Source organism: Pleurodeles waltl, chromosome 1_1 (genome assembly GCF_031143425.1).
Source record: "Pleurodeles waltl isolate 20211129_DDA chromosome 1_1, aPleWal1.hap1.20221129, whole genome shotgun sequence".
In the NCBI taxonomy this organism is placed as follows: Eukaryota; Metazoa; Chordata; class Amphibia; order Caudata; family Salamandridae; genus Pleurodeles; species Pleurodeles waltl.
In genome coordinates this window covers 640,961,041-640,977,996 of record NC_090436.1, presented here as the reverse complement: position 1 = coordinate 640,977,996, position 16,956 = coordinate 640,961,041, and positions in this window count along the sequence as shown.

Genomic DNA, 16,956 nt, shown 5'->3' with positions numbered 1-16,956 from the left:
TGATGCTATGGCCACTGTTGTTTGAAATGATCCACTTGCAAGGAAATGGAGCACTGACAGCACCTGCACTTGAGGGGGGATTCCTGTGGGATGGCGGATAGCTGACATCAGGTCTGGCTCCAACTGGGTATACAGTTCCTGGATTGTGGCACGGTCAAGCCTGTATGTGATTATCACATGTCTTTCCTCCATTGTCGACAGGTCCACCAACGGTCGGTACACCAGAGGATGCTGTCATCTCCTCACATGTCCCAGTGGACGGTGCCAATGAAGGACAACAGCGAGCACAGAGTCAAACAACTCAGAGGTACGTACCCACAACTTACACAGAACACCATTCATAATCTAAAAAGTGGCCAGTATGTGTGTTGAGTCTAGGCCTAGGTATGTGTGACACAGTTGAAAATGAAGCCATGTGGGCCCCTGAAATGGCGGCTGCCTGACCTGTAAAGTGGGACAATGGGATGTGAGGTAACTGCACTGACGTTGTACACCATCGCGGTAGGCGGTCAAAGACCACGGCGCAATGCTGCATTGGTTAACATTGGACCCTATGGGTCCCAGGAGCCAATGACGATGTACGCCGATGGTGACGGTACACACCGCCGCGGACGTGACCGCCATTTTCTATCTGTTCAATCACTCGATACCTGATCTTCGACAGGAGAGGACCTACACTGCAAGTGCTGCTGTGACCTCAGTCTGGAAGAGACAATGGCTCGAGTGTCTGGTGGTAGGGCCCCTGCCTTCACATCGGAGGAGTTGGAGAAACTCGTGGATGGGGTCTACTCTACTCTACTGTCCTCCAGACAAACACATAAGTACACTGGGAGCATGCTGTATGGGCTATGCCTGTGTGGAGAGGGGTGGATGTAAGAAGGAAGGGGGGAGAGTGCGGCGTGCATGAAACGACGGTGAGTGCATGTGCCACATGGCAAGGGTAGGGATGGGGCCAATCACTTTGACGGTGCAGTTGGTAATAACTTTCTCTTCCCCCTGTACAAATCATGTAGGTCAGCGCCCACCAGGAAAAACATATTTGGCGTGCCATCACCAAGGATGTCCGGACCCTGGGGGTCTACCACAGACGGAGCACCCACTGCCGGAAAAGATGGGAAGACATTCGCCGCTGGAGCAAGAAGACGCTGGAGGCTCAGCTGGGGATGGCCTCCCAACGTGGGAGGGGTGCCCATCGCACCATGACCCCCCTGATGTTCAGGATCCTGGTGGTGGCTTACCCGGAGTTGGATGGGCGATTGAGGGCATCACAGCAGCCACAAGGGGGTGAGTACACTCACATTCTGCTGATTTTGCGCGCAGTGGAGGTGTCTGGGTGGGGGAGGTGGTCTGTGGGTTTCCCTAGGCCAGGGCGAGTTCCGTAGGCAAGGTCCCTCTGCAAGGCAGGCCATGTGGCATCCCACCGCACCTCTGTAGCGTGCCAAGTACACCTAGTCATGCCCCTGTGTCATCCATGTGTGCAGATGTCGTCCATAGCCTAGTAGGCCATTTCCCAGGAATTGAACAGTGGAGCCCAAGAGCACGGCGTAGTACAGGGGGCTTCTGTGTCTGTCGTGTCCGCCAACGGAAGCGGTAATGCATGCACTCAACATGTCTTTCTTCTGTCGTCCCCCCCCTTTTTGTGGTCTCCCTGTTCTTGTGTGCATTAGCATCAGGCGGAGGAGCAGTGGCACCGGAGCATGAGGGGGCTCCATCCCACCTGGCCATGGAGGGCCACACTACGGAATCGGACTTCACCAGTGGGACGGAGGGCGAAGGGAGCTCCACGGCGGGGACAGGAGCTGAGACCAGTGACACGGACTCGTCCTCTGATGGGAGTTCCCTTGTGGTGGGGGCAACATCTGTGCCCCCCGTCTACAGGTACAGCCGCCACCCCCCTTCCAGCACCGCGCTCCCAGCAGCCCCTCAGCCCTCGCCCCGTGCCCACTCACCTGTGAGGGTGGGCATCACCTTCGCACCTGGCACCTCAGGCCCTGCCCCAGTCACCCCTACTGCCCTCAGTGAGGAGGCCATTGATCTCCTCAGGTCCCTCACTGTTGGGCAGTCTACCATTTTGAATGCCATCCAGGGTGTAGAAAGGCAGTTGCAACAAACCAATGCATTCCTGGAGGGCATTCATTCTGGTCAGGCGGCCCTTCAGCGAGCTTTTCAGACTCTGCCCTCAGCACTGATGGCAGCCATTGTCCCTGTGTCTAGCCTCCCCCCTCCAACTTCCTCCACCCAGACCCAATCCCCTGTACCTCAGCCTATCCCAAGCACACCTACAGCCCAGCATGCACACACAAGGGAAGCTCAGGCAAACATAAGCACCACACATCTCACAGGCACTCACGCAAGCATCACACACATGCAGACACACCAACATCCACTGCCTCCACTGTGTCCCTTACTCCTCATCTCCCTCCTCCCTCCCTGTCTCGTCTACACTCACACCTGCATGCACTACCTCTACAGCCACTACTACCATCACCAGCACACCCACCACCACACCCTGCTCACGTGCAGTTACCACCCCCACTACCATTCACACGTCCCCTGTGTCCTCTCCCAGTGTGTCTGTGAGGCCCCCTCCCAAGATACACAAACGCAGGCAAACACCCACCCAACAGCCATCCACCTCACGACAGCCTCCAGCACATGCACCTTCACCCAAAGTCAGCAAACGAACACCTCCTACAACCACAACCACAATCTCTTCCTCCACTCCCAAACCCCCTCCAGCTACCCGTCCCAGTGTGTCCAAAAAACGTTTCCTGTCCAACCTTGACCTCTTTCCCACACCTCCCCCACCCCGTCCGTCTCCTAGGTCCCGAACTAGCACCTCAGCCACAACATCTCCGGGACCAGTGGTGCCTGTAGTCACCGGAATCTGGAGTGCACCGGCCACCAGGGCAGCCAGTGTGACACGGAGCCACAGCACAGACAGTCCCTCATCTGTGAAGCATCAGAAGTTGGCCGGTGCCCGGCGGGAGAGGGGAAAGACTCCAGCCACCAAAGCCGCTCCCGGGGGTACAGGTGGGAGTGTGGAGTTAGCTGCGACACCTTCCAAGGTGGGGAAGGGGCACAAGAAAGTCAGCAAGTCTGGGAAGAGCAGCACAGCAGAGAAGACCGCCATCATCCCAGCTGCCCAGGAGGCCAGCACCAGCCCAGCTGCCCAGGAGGCCACCACCAGCACCAGCCCAGCTGCCCAGGAGACCACAGCCAGCACAAGCCCAGCTGCCCAGGAGGCCACCGCCAGCACCAGCCCAGCTGCCCAGGAGGCCACCGCCAGCACCAGCCCAGCTGCCCAGGAGGCCACCACCAGCATAAGCCCAGCTGCCCAGGAGGCCAGCACCAGCCCAACTGCCCAGGAGGCCACCGCCAGCACAAGCCCAGCTGCCCAGGAGGCCACCGCCAGCACAAGGCCAGCTGCCCAGGAGGCCACCGCCAGCACAAGCCCAGCTGCCCAGGAGGCCACCGCCAGCACAAGACTAGCTGCCCAGGAGGCCACCGCCAGCAAAAGCCCTGCTGGGCCATGAAGGACCGCCAGCAAAAGTCCAGCTGGGCCATGAAGGACTGCCAGCAGCTGAGTCACTGCAATGGAGCACCGCTGAATAGGGCACCGCCGTCTCAAGAACCGCTGAACAGGGCACCGCCGTCTCATGCACCGCTGAACAGGGCACCGCCGTCTCAAGAACCGCTGAACAGGGCACCGCCGCCTCAACAACCGCTGAACAGGGCACCGCCACCTCAAGCACCGCTGAACAGGGCACCGCCGCCTCAAGAACCGCTGAACAGGGCACCGCCATCTCATGCACCGCTGAACAGGGCACCACCATCTCATGCACAGCTGAACAGGACACCGCCACCTCAAGAACCACTGAAAAGGGCACCGCCACCTCAAGCACCGCTGAACAGGGCACCGCCGCCTCAAGCACCGCCGTCTCATGCACCGCTGAACAGGGCACCGCAGCTTCAAGCACCGCGGGCCCATGAGCGCCAAGGGCACTGACGCTACTGAGTCCGTCACGGGCAGAATGAAGCACTCTGGGCACCATGCCCCCTCCAGAACCAGTGGAGAGATCCATCCACTACCTCTGTCCTTAGCAGGATGAAGCACTCTGGGCACCATGCCCCCTCCAGAACCAGTGGAGGCTGTTATCCACTTGAGAGACTGTGGCTTTGCACTCCCCAGGATGGAACAGTGGGCAACCCACCCACTGTATAGACTTGACAGACTGTGGCTTTGCACTCCACAGGATGGAACAGTGGGCAACCCACCCACTGTAGAGACTTGAGAGACTGTGGCTTTGCACTCCCCAGGATGGAACAGTAGGCAACCCACCCACTGTAGAGACTTGAGAGACTGTGGCTTTGCACTCCCCAGGATGGAACAGTGGGCAACCCACCCACTGTAGAGACTTGAGAGACTGTGGCTTTGCACTCCCCAGGATTGAACAGTGGGCATGTGGCCCCCTCATGGATTTGGCATCGTACACTCAAGCGGCTGAGGTGCCCCCCCTCTCCCTCCCCTGGAGGTGCCTGTTTTGTTGCTCTCTGATGCCCCTGCAGTGTTCTCTCCGTCATGGCCAGGGATCTTGTGTGGGCCTCGCCCACACCGTGTGGGCCCAGTGTTCCACGGACTTACCTGGAGCACTACCTGGACTACTATGCTTGGTATATATTTTGTACATGGTGTATATATATATTTTTGCCTACTTGATTTTAATATATTACAATGGTTACCCTCATTTTCTATTGTCTTTGCATTCTTCTGAGGAGGTTGGGGGTGTAACTGTGATGTATCAATATGCATTAGTGTGTGTGTTGTAGTGGGTGAGGGTGGGGGTGTTGCGTGTGTGTGCCCTGTTTTTCCCTCCCCCCTCCCCTGTGTCGTAGGTGCAGTACTCACTGTGGTTTTCGCCGCCGGCGTTCGTGCTCCTGGTAGAGGAGCAGGAAGACTATCACAGGGAGAATTTGGAGTTCCGGGTCCATGGTGTCCTCGTGGGGTGTGTAGAGGTGAGCGTTTTCCCTTCGGAATCCTGTTTCCGCCGTGTTTTTATCCGTGATGAATCCACCCCGGAAAAGGTGGCGGATTGGTGGGTTGTAATAGTGTGGGTGGTACATTGTCTCCCGCCTGTCTGTTGGCAGTGACCACTGCGCTGTTTGTTTGTACCGCCGTGGCGGTCGGAGTGTTATAGTGGCTGTCTTTGTTGGCGGTTTCCGCCACGGTCGTAATTGCAAACTTTTTACCACCGGCCTGTTGGCGGTCTTACCGCCGCTTTAACACCATCCGCCAGGGTTGTAATGACCACCAGAATGTTTATTTCCCAATATTACCAATGCTAATGTCACGTAACTTAGTCTCAAAATCAAATGATAAACATACAGAAACATTACTGGTTGACCAAATCTACTAAAGAATCTCAATTTGATCAAAGCATGGATCACTACACATTCCAGAGTTAGAGTACAAATCAATAGCAAGAATAACTGCGCAATAGAAATAGCATGCATTTAGATTCAGCAAAGAAAAGACATCAACTGTTGTTAATACTTAGCAAGCTTCATCAGTGAGTCTCCTATCTAACCTTCTGATTAGAATGGCATGTTTGGCCTTCATGCAAAACAATTTAGTCAACACAAAATTGGAAAAACGTCTAACTATGGCTCTATCAAAATTAGCAGTTGGTACCTAAAGACAAAAGCAAATAGACATGGCAATCAGCAACATAGTCTTCTACCTTGCCTCAGTATGGTTCAGTAAGCTGCGACAGTCTTCGTCAATTGAACATCTATTCAGTCAGCATGGCATCGGGACTCAGCAATAAAGTTCAAGATAGAAATGTCTCAGGAACGAATATAATACAAAAGGTACTTCTCTGTAAAGATTAGGAAAAGTGAGTGCTCTCTGTGCAGTTTGGAAAGAATATGGCATATCTCCTCTCGGTACAGTCTGGCTATGTTAGGTTCCCTAAAACCTCTTCCCAAGTTGCTATTGGTCGAAGACTCATACGTTTACATTTAGTCCAATGAAAGTAGAAACTCAAATCTAAGATATAACTAAACTGTCTTTCACATGTCGATGCTTGGCTCCTCTTCTCCTGTTCCCGTCTTTGGGCTTATCAGGTAACAAATTTGTACTGGCTTGTTCTTCAGTCAGTGCATCCATTGTTAGTTTCTGGGAACATCGCCTTTACACACACTAAGGCCCTCATTTTGAGACTGGTGGTAAAAACCATCTACCGCTGTGGCGACGGACGCCAAAAGACTGTCGACATGGCTACCAGCCGTCTGCCGTATTAGGACCACAGCCGGATTTCCACCAGACGGATGGCGGAAATCCAGCTGTGGCCATGTCTATGGATGGCGGTAATGTGGCGCTGCTGCCACCAGCAGTGCCATGCCAGTAGACTGCCGCCAGCCATATTATGACCCACAATAAGGCCTGGTGGTGTTCTCCTGATGGACGCTGGTGGCGGCAGCAGCGCACCGTCCCTTCTTCTGCCGGAGGACCCCCTGAACACAGGTAAGTCGGGTCTCCAACAGGGGAGGGTGGTGGGGGGGTGTTTTGTGCGTGTGGGGAGGGTATGTGGTAACATTTGTGTGTGCGTGGATGCCGGTGTGTGTTACGTGTTGGATGCGAGTGTGCATGTATGGAGGTGTGAGTGCATGTATGTTGTGTTTTGTGACTGCATGTCTGCGTGTGCAGGTGTGTGTGAGTGGATGTATGCATGTGTGGCTGTTTGTGGAAAAGGGTGTGTGTATGTGTGTGTGAAGGGGGCATGAATGTAGGTGGGTGTGGTGGGGCTTTGAGGAGGCAGGGGGTTGTGGGGTTAACTGGAGAGGGGGGAGACCCCTATCAGTGACAGGGAAGGGATTCCCTGTCATTGATAGTGCCTACCACCATGGTTTTTTCGTGGCTGTAAGGAAGCCACGAAAATCATGGTGGTAGGCGGGGTCATAATCCTGCAGGCGGAACAGTGACGGCCGCTGGGCTGGAGATGGATATCTCCAGCCCGTCAACTGTTACCGCTGTCGCAGTCAAAGTGGTACATTGGCGGGCCCGCCAAAGTAATAATATGGTGGTAAGTACTGCCAGCCTGTTGGCAGTATTTCCCGCCGTATTACTGCTGGGGTCGTAATGACCCCTTAAGTTTTACAAAGTATCAATAGCTAGTACAACATATTCTAGCAAGCAGTTTTCATGGGAAAGAAAATTAGCGACTAGCATTTGGTCAACGCAATGGAAAATTACAAATCTGACTCTCTCAGCAGCCATTTTATGTGCAACTTGACATGAGGCCATGCAACTAGGTCCAAGAGCTCACTGATTTAAGGGTTATGATTAATAAAGCAAATACATAATACATGACCATTAATATGATATACTACTACATTAATCCAAACATGACCATGACATTTTTCATTAATAAGCAGTTAATAGAGACACGTCGTGATTATTGATGGTCACTCAAGTAGGCACATTTTCAAAGTTGTGTATTACTTCTCTATATTACCTCATTTTATTTGCAGATTTAACATTCAAAACACATGAATATTCATAAGTAAAACTTCAGCATTAACAAGGGCAAGTTGTATTTCAGCTCTGCAACTGTACACTCTGGCAGCGTGATATTTCCAATGTCAGGAGCTCTAGCTGTCAGGCCACATCTTATTCCTGTGGTGCTGTCAGAGTGCAAGGCTGCAACAGCAACCTAGTGCTGGAATACACTCACCAATGACTGTTGTAGCACCTCAGAGACACCTCCATCTGAAAGCATTGTATTCAGCAGCACCTGTGACCACTGCCTACTCTTAAAAAATAAAAATAAAACTTTTAATTTTACATTTTTAAACACATCCTGTTTTCCGTTAAGGGAAAAAGGCTGCATTTAAAAAAAAAACATTGCTTTATTGAAAAGCAATCACACACATGATGGTCTGCTGAGCCCAGCAGGCCACCATCCCTGTGATTGTAGCCATTCGCAATGGCTCGCAAATTGCAACCTACCTCATGAATATTAAGAGGTAGGGCCATTTGCGAGGCCTTGTGAATCGCAGTATGAAACTCCTGGAGTTTCATACACAGCGATTACTTAATTGCGATTGGCAAAACATCGCAATTAGGTAATCGCTATTGTAAAGAATAATACATCTGGCCCAGTATCTTGTACATTGCTCCGATGTTCCAGTGATTCTTTTAAATTCTTTGACCTTTCATCAGAAAAGAGGGGAAGTTGTCTAAAGATACCCAAAAAGTCCTCTTTAATTTGGAGCATCAGCCAGTACTTTAATGATTTTCATGAGACGGATGCTTTTAGTGGAATACTTCGATACATAAACCATTCTCCCAGTTTCATTAGTGTTTTTTAGATGTTAAGAGATCAACCCTGCTTTTGCTGTTGACCCGTTTAATTGCTTTTTCCATTACAGCACTTGGATATTCATGTTGTAAACATTTTTTTTTACCATGCTATCTTTACCTTCATTTAATTTGCTGTAATTTGAATTGATGCGTTTAATTCTGAGCAGTTGTGAATATACTAGGTGCATCTTCAACGAATTCTGGTGAAAGCTGTTGTAATGCAAAAGCTTGTTCAGATCCGTAGGCTTGGTATACATTAGTTTCCAATTTCTTGTCAATCAAGGTGATCTCAACATCCAAGAATGTGACCGATGTCTCATTGTGGTGTGAGTGAAACCGATTATCGGTAGCTACAATCAATTCCGATTTGAGGCCTTTCCATATGAAAAGAAATGTAATCTATGATTCACCAATATGTAAGCAAAGTTCTTTGCCAAATCTGGTAGAACAGAATGGGATCTTGTTTAAACTTATACATGAAGAGGGTGGTGTAGCGCGGAGCAGCACCTCTTCACATGGATGTTCCTGTTCTCTGTAGGACGTATGCCTAATTCTATGTAAATAGATGTGGTACAGTGTGACATGCAGCAACTCCATTAAGAATACTTTCAGTTCCTCATGCTTGTTGGTGCCAGACAACTGCTTCCATACCCCAGTTGTGTGGGACTGAGGTATACAGTGACTTTAAGTCAATGGTCCAGACTACCCAATTCATCTCCTCATTCAGATGAACATCAGCTGTTTTGCTTAGAAAATCAGTGGTATCCTTTATGCATGTAGTCATGTTTTGAAAAAATGGCTGCAGATGTCAATCCAGATATTTCCCCACAGGTTCATGTAAGGATTTTCTGATGAAGATGATGAGTCTGAAAGGTGGTTGCTCAAGATTTTTGTTAATTTTAGGCAGCATGTGCATGCTTGGTGTTCTTGCGTTATTTTGTGTCAGATATATTCTATCTTCCTCAGTGATAGTAGCAAGAACGGTTACGTTGTCCAAAATGGTACAGAGCGTTTTCTGAAACTCCTTTGTCAGATTAAATTCCAATTTCATATATTTGGAATTGTCATGAACATGATCATGGATGCTCTGTTTGTTTTAAGCACTGTCCATGATGACTAGGGCACCACCTTTATCTGCTTTGCCGCATATAATGTCAAGATTATTGGCAATTCGTCTAATAATGGCTCTTTCTTTCAATGTCATGTTTGAATGTTTGGGTATTCTCATGTTAAAACTTGTATTCAATTCTTGTTTAACTATGACTTCAAATGAATCAAGAACTTTATGACTGACCGCAGCAATGAAGGAACTTCTGGATCCCAGGCCCATTAGAGTACTTTTCTCTTTCTTAGGAATTTTGCCCACAATGTTCTCAAAATAATGGCACAGCCTTAAATTACTTATGAATTTGTCAAAACTAATCTCCTGTTCCAAAGTGTTGGAATGATAAGTAGGTACAAAAGATGTACCTTTTTTTAGAGTTCCCTTTTAAACTGACCTGAGTTGACATTTCGAGATATTGATGACTAAGTTATCCTGACTTATGTCTTCTGGTTATTGGTTGACATCCACAGGTTTCATGTGGGAATTTAGAGATTTTCTTTTCCTGCCACCTCCTTTTCTGGTTTTTCATTGGTTGCGGGCTGATTTCTAAAAAACAAATGCCTCCTGATTCTGTTATTGGATCTTGCTTGAATTGCTGCATTGGACTTAAAGCTGATTGAAGAGCTATGGATGTGTGGTTCTGTTCGATTGTGTGTGGATTCAGTTTCAGATTAAGGTGTCTGCATCAGAAGACCACGTAAACTGTGTGTTTTGCCTTTTTCTGGAATAGATTTCCGCCCAATTATAAATCTCTCCAAGCTTATGGTGTCTCGCTTGAATATCATGATGTTCTGTTCATTGATGTCAATGCTGTAGAGATACAGTTGCCTATTGATGTCAGCAAGTACTTTATCTAATTCATTTTGTTCCATCCTATTAGACAGCTCACTTTTCAGTTGTTTTATTTCACTGTTAAATTCTTGCAATAAACCGGATAATTCTTCAACAATAAGGAGAATTAAATCCGAGAACATATGTTAAGGATTGCATACCATGGTTCAATAAATCTGGAGTTGTTCTTGAAAAGTGTTTGTTTTAAATAAATCCTTAATCCTCTAGGGATGTGTTGCGCTTTATGGTACTTTATCAGAATGTTCTCATGTAATTTTTGGTCGACTTTCTCTTTTAGTGCGATAAAGTAACTGTTTGATGTTGCTCTTTATTGATGCTGTGCTTGTGCCTGGGTTCGCATTCACAAATTAAAGCAGCACTAGAGTTTTTAACACACACCGAACAGCTTAAAAGACATGCATGTGCGGCACTAAAATCTGATCGGGTATGCTCAGTTTTGAAAAGCTGTGGATGAATAGGCACAATTTTGAAGTCAATGTCGTTTTTATCAGCTCAGAGGTAACTTGCAAGTACAGCACGTATGCACGGTCCAGTTTCAAGGAGCGAAATGCCTAGCATGATTGGCTTTCATTCTATCTGGCATTACAATGGAGGCACGTAAAATAATTTGTCAAGGACCCTCTGCGATATGTTTATTAACAGACACAATATTACACCTGGGATCATCTATAATTGACGAAATATCTACCCTTTACTAATGTGGACACTCAGGAGCCAATCACAAGATTGATTAATTTGTTGCTTTAGGGACTCCCCATCTGCTCATCATTTGCATTACTTGTTTTGTATGATTACTCATCCCCTGATGAAAGGCAGTAGTCCGAAATGCATGCATTGGGAGTATTGAACATATATATGTATATATATATGTGTGTGTATGTATGTATATATATATATGTATGTATGTATACATATATATATATATATATAGCATTACATATATATATATATATATATATATATATATATATATATATATATATATATATATATCAATGATATTTGCAGGAGTATGGACGATTAGAAAAGACAAAGTACAATTTTTTATCGAATAATAATAAAGTTCAGAAAATATATCAAGGTTGGGGAAGAGTAATTGAATAAACTGGAAATTGTGAACTGAACTAGGGGAACAATTCAAGCCTCGGCTTGAGGCCTCAGTAGTGCATTGAAGGGACAATGCTCCCATGCAGGACTTAGTGCTTTCTCTTTCAGACAACACATTTGGCTTTTCTTTTTTCTGGTCTCGTTTTGTTGCCCATCTGTCTTCCCACTTATCTATAGCTGCCTATTTCTAAATGTATGTAATTAATTCCTTACTATGCAATTTAATTCCAGGAGATCTCATGTTCATTACATCAGCTGTGCTGAACTTCACTCTATAACTTTTCTGTAAATATATTGATTTCTCCAAATCCACTTCATATTTCTTTGCTACTTCAACTAACCTGTCATTTGCCTGTTCTGCACACAACCCGTAGTTTATCTTCAGTGTACGTTTCCAATTGTGCTGTGTCTAACATTCATACTCTCATTTCATTTAATTCCAACTTTGGTTTGTCTCTCTCTGGGGTCTCTTCTGTTCTTGTACTGCAATTCATCACACCTGTTACACCTTCAGAAGTCAAGTTGATTAACCAATCATTTAACTGTGATGCCATAAAACCTCTCAATCTCACAGAATTACATTGTGACACATCTGCTCTGACTGGACCTGCAGTTTGCTGATTCGGGGAATTGGAATGAGACACATTCTCCTGAATGCTGAATGGTGCCCTCCCTTTAAGGGTACAATAATTAACGTTTGGAATCTGCTCTGGTCTGGGAATGACATATGGTGCGGCTCTCTAAGAATACCTTGCATCAGGAGTAAATCCTGTCTGACTTGTCATTGGTTTTGAATTAGCAGCTCATGTAGGGGTTATTGGTCTCACAAGAGAACTTGTTCTCTGCATCTCAGAATTATTAGAATATACTGATCTCTGCATGCCATTTGGGGACATATTATGATGTGTAGCTGGTGTATCAGAAACTGTCAGGACATTTAATTAATGTGCATTTCCTCAGGATTTACGTGAAGCATACAAGGGGACAACGGATCCTATAGTTACAGGAACTGTTAATGCATCTGGACCAACATAATCTGTCTGATTCTAAGGAATTGTCATTCTGACACTCTTTCCTGCTGAGACAGTGCTAAAGGTCTGTCCTGTTAGACTTGGGGTAACATTTGGCATTGGCTGATTGGGTTAAATATTGGCATAGGTTGATTAGGGACATAATTTGCCACAGACAGATTCATACAAGGTTACTGTATCATATGGTTCACATAGGAAGACTGCACAGTAGGACCTACATGTGGTAATTATACCATAGGGCACACATGAGGCGGCTGCATAGTAGGACTCACATGAGGTGGCTGCACTGCTAATTTCACATAACTATTTGGCACAATCTGATTCACATGTTCCAGCTCTGCACTGGTAGACTTATTTCAGGAGCTGCTATCATGACATTTGCATGTGTACCTGGTACTATCTGATTCAGGGTTTGTGCAACAGGAGCAGTAGACTCATTCAGGGATATATTCTGCAGAGCTTCACTGCTTGTTTCTCCCTCAACTGCATGGTACGGAGGGGGAGGGGTCAAGAAATCTGATTTATAAACTCATCATCTGAATCACTCGCATATGTTTTACTGCCTTTTTCGCTTCTTTATCTGCTGTGTGTTCTACCTTTTCTATTTTCCTTATAGTCTTGGGTTTAGTGCTTTCACTTTCTCTGTTTGAAATAGCTGGCTATATTCTGACTCCCTCCCTGCTCTCCAAACTTTCTGCTCTGCATCCCATCTCGCCTGAGCTAGTGTTTTTATTGGTTTCTGCACTCTGTTCTCATTTTTGGTTGTCGGTCACTGGCGTGCTACAAGTTCCCACATATTCCCACATGATAAGGGCTTCAAACCCTTAATCATTAGTCATCTCCAGAGTATATCAGAGTATATTAGCGCTGTAGCAATGCATTCATGTGACACAAAGAAGATGAAGTCAGTTTTGTATTTGCATGTATGGCCCAGCTGGTCACACTGTTACCACTTGCATTTTGTCCTCCAGTTTGATTTTATACTCCAGATAACCACGATCCAGTTCCTCATGATATATATACAATCTTGTAGCTAATAGAGGCCCAATTTAGGCACATATTGGGCATTTGTGTCAATATTCTGATTTTTCATGGCAGAATGGTGGCTCACAACCGACATACAGTGGGCATTACTATCACCATTCGGGCTACCAGTGTCATAATGGTGAGTCATGCTTTTAAGACTTTGTGGTTTATTGGTGACATTAGGACTATCCTTAACAAATGGGTGTCCCATAATTTTCAAATTGTTGGAATTCTTGAACACTCCTTCGATAACACTAACTTAAGGCACAGAAATAATGAACTCCACTTTCTCAATGCACAATTATCATTATCAGCAAATACAAAGGATGTTTATCCCATGGGAAGAATTTCCATCATTTTGCTAATGATAGCAAATTATCCCCGTGCCCTCCCTAACTGGAATAAACACATCTCCTCCTAATGCACTTTTGAAGGCTTTGAAAAACTTAATTTTTAATCAAAATCAATACACCACAATAAATTTTCATTCTAATCAGGAAATAACTTCAATCCCACAATCCTTTTCTGTTGATATTCCCAACCAATAGCAATGCTGCACTGTCTACCAATACCAATGCAGCTTTACATCAACCAACGTATATCAGCGCAACACACAATGATGACACACACACTTCTTTCAGCAACGCAGTCGCTCACACACACCTAATACAAAATATTGCAACCAAAAACCAACAACCTGTCTACACTGTACAGGATAGGAATGTAAACACTTCAAAGCTTTACAGAGACACACTTTCCAGGTGTAGCTTTCACAATTACTCAACAAGTGAAACTTGACCTGCAATTCACATTCGGATTGATACTGATCCTCCATAGGCCCTCAGGTTTCTCTTAGCCCCAAACAAAACTCACGCTCTAAACTATTGGCACTGTCAACAATTCTCATGTCAAGAACCTCACTGCAAACAATAAATTAGCAAGTGTCTGTTACACTTGTGTGTTATCCTGGGATCTTAGGCCACAACGTACCCATTAACAACAACAACGCAGAATTTTTTTAACAACAAGCGCCACAATCACATGAGTATGACGACTCCGCAAAACACTTCACAATATCATACTTTATCGCAATCTCTGGGATAAAAGCAATGCAAGTGCAAAGCCCCATTAATACTCAACCGTCTCTCGCAGGAACAACAGTGGAACTTCATCAGTCTTTGGAAGTCCATGGGACACAATTAGGGGTGGGCAGAATTTTGATTGTGCAATTGCATGGAATTGGTCCCTAACTCCCTATCACTATACAGAAATGGTTCTCTCCCCTTATGTGACAAAACCATCAATCTACTACAATATCTGGTAACACATTTTCATCCTTCACAGGGATTAATGCTCGACAAGGCCATTGGGTCTTTTGAACCAGTAAAGGGTGTGTTAGAACCAAAGAACACATTTTATTTCATACCAATAAATGTACACAGTATGACCCATGTGGCCATACAAAGAAAACTTAATTGGGAAATAAAGTTAAGGACTTTTATTACAAGCTCAAGCTCGAAGTCATGTAAAGAATTCTCAAGATAAAGTTATAAAGATACAGACCAAGATGATGAATCAGCTTACTGTCTAACTAATCAGGGGAGAACACTTGTTGGGCAGAACACATGCAGGCAAAATACAAAAAGCAATAAAGGAGCAAAATAAATTGGAAAAGGAAAATCTTGTACATCAGGATACTAGCTAGAATGGGAAAAAGCTGTAAAGAAGGAAACCGTCATCATATCAGAAGCTCTGTTATGTGTCCTCTTCTACGGTCAAGGGAAAAACTCTCTGAGTCTCAGCTGGGCATTTCAAAAGGACCAGTGTGGGGTAGGCAATACCAGCAAGAGTCCAAAGGTTCTGCAAGCAAGGGAAAAGGTAAAGAGATAGAAGGATTTTCTCCAACCTTCAGGGGAATGTCTGCGACTTCTGAACTGCTGACCAAAATCCAACTAGAGATGACAAATGAAGGTTCACAGTGCAAGCTGATTTGTCAGCTAGCCAATCCACTTGAAGTTGTAAGGATAACAGCCAATAAAAATCGACCATGTGACTCCAACTTGAAACGTGGGCTATAGTTCCCAACCCTTGCATGAGAAAGGAATCCCCCTGTACTATTCCATTCAGGGTTGCAACAAATGTATATTTTAACAGTTCACAGTCCTAAATGTTCTTTCCTCAAGGGCATATTCACACGATTCTCCATGTATGAAACAATAGTCATATATTACCCACTAAGCTTCTCATGGGAACAAAATCTGAAAGGAAATTACACGTACATGGAATAACTGAACAATGTCTGCACAGTCATGGGGTCTAGGCCTAACAGCCCTCACTTAGGCTGAATTAAAACAGCACCTTAATACATTCAATTTAAAATACATTTTAATAATTTCAGCATTAATAAATCTTCATTAGTGTTCCTGTTATAATAATTTTTGATGAAATAGCTTTGCAAATACATTTTGATTAGCATAACCGAGAACTACATTTCCCTACTTTTCGCATATGAATTTAAAACATCTCTCATCAGAAATCGAATATTGTTTCAGTACGGTTTATTAGTTTAGACTCTAGAGTATAAAATAATGACCGATTAATTCTTCAAGCATGTAATTAAAGTATTATACCACAGGGGTTTAGTCTCCTAGTTTACAGTGAATGCACCCTAACAAGGCTTCTCAGTGCATCACTCTACAGTTAAACTGTTAGTGCTGTGATTAACATAATGCATAAACTGTCACATTTAGTTGATTAGTGTGACGTGAGGGGTAGCACCAAAACCTTGGTTCCATCGAATAGTTTGCGGAACTCAGCTCTGAAGGGCATGGATTGGGAATTTGCAAGTGTTTCTGAAGGTTTCATCTAGACTGAGAAGAAGATGAATTTTAAATATCTGTTATCAATGTATTAGGAAGGAGTTGTTACATATATATTCACTGAGGAGGAAGGGCTACTGGCTATACCTCTATGCCCTATATTACCACAATCTGTATGCAGGATTATTCCAGTTGCTGGGAAATGCACATGCCTAGGTTGAAGCCCTTTTACCTAGAGATAAATTAACTGTATAGCAGGAGGATGCATTTATCTAATTAATAAAGAGATTAATCAAAATGTCATCAAGTAAAATCTAGGAATCCAAAATGTAAACAACGTAGGCAAATATTGGTTATTCATTGTTCAAGTTCTATCACATATATTTAATATACATACTGATGCATTTGACCAGCAACTCAGTCAATGTGTATTTCGCCCTTTGATGGCTTGTAGGCCTAGGGCTTTTTCAAGGCTAAATAGTCAACAACAATAGCACAGACAAAACAAAAATACAAAATGACACAACAGAAAGAGTAAACAAGGCAAAAAGAAAAGGTCACACTACTTCAGATAAGCATAATCTTTAAATGTTTTTGAACACCCTTAGAGAAGCACTATGCACGTGCATAGGTAATCCAAAAGGCCATGAC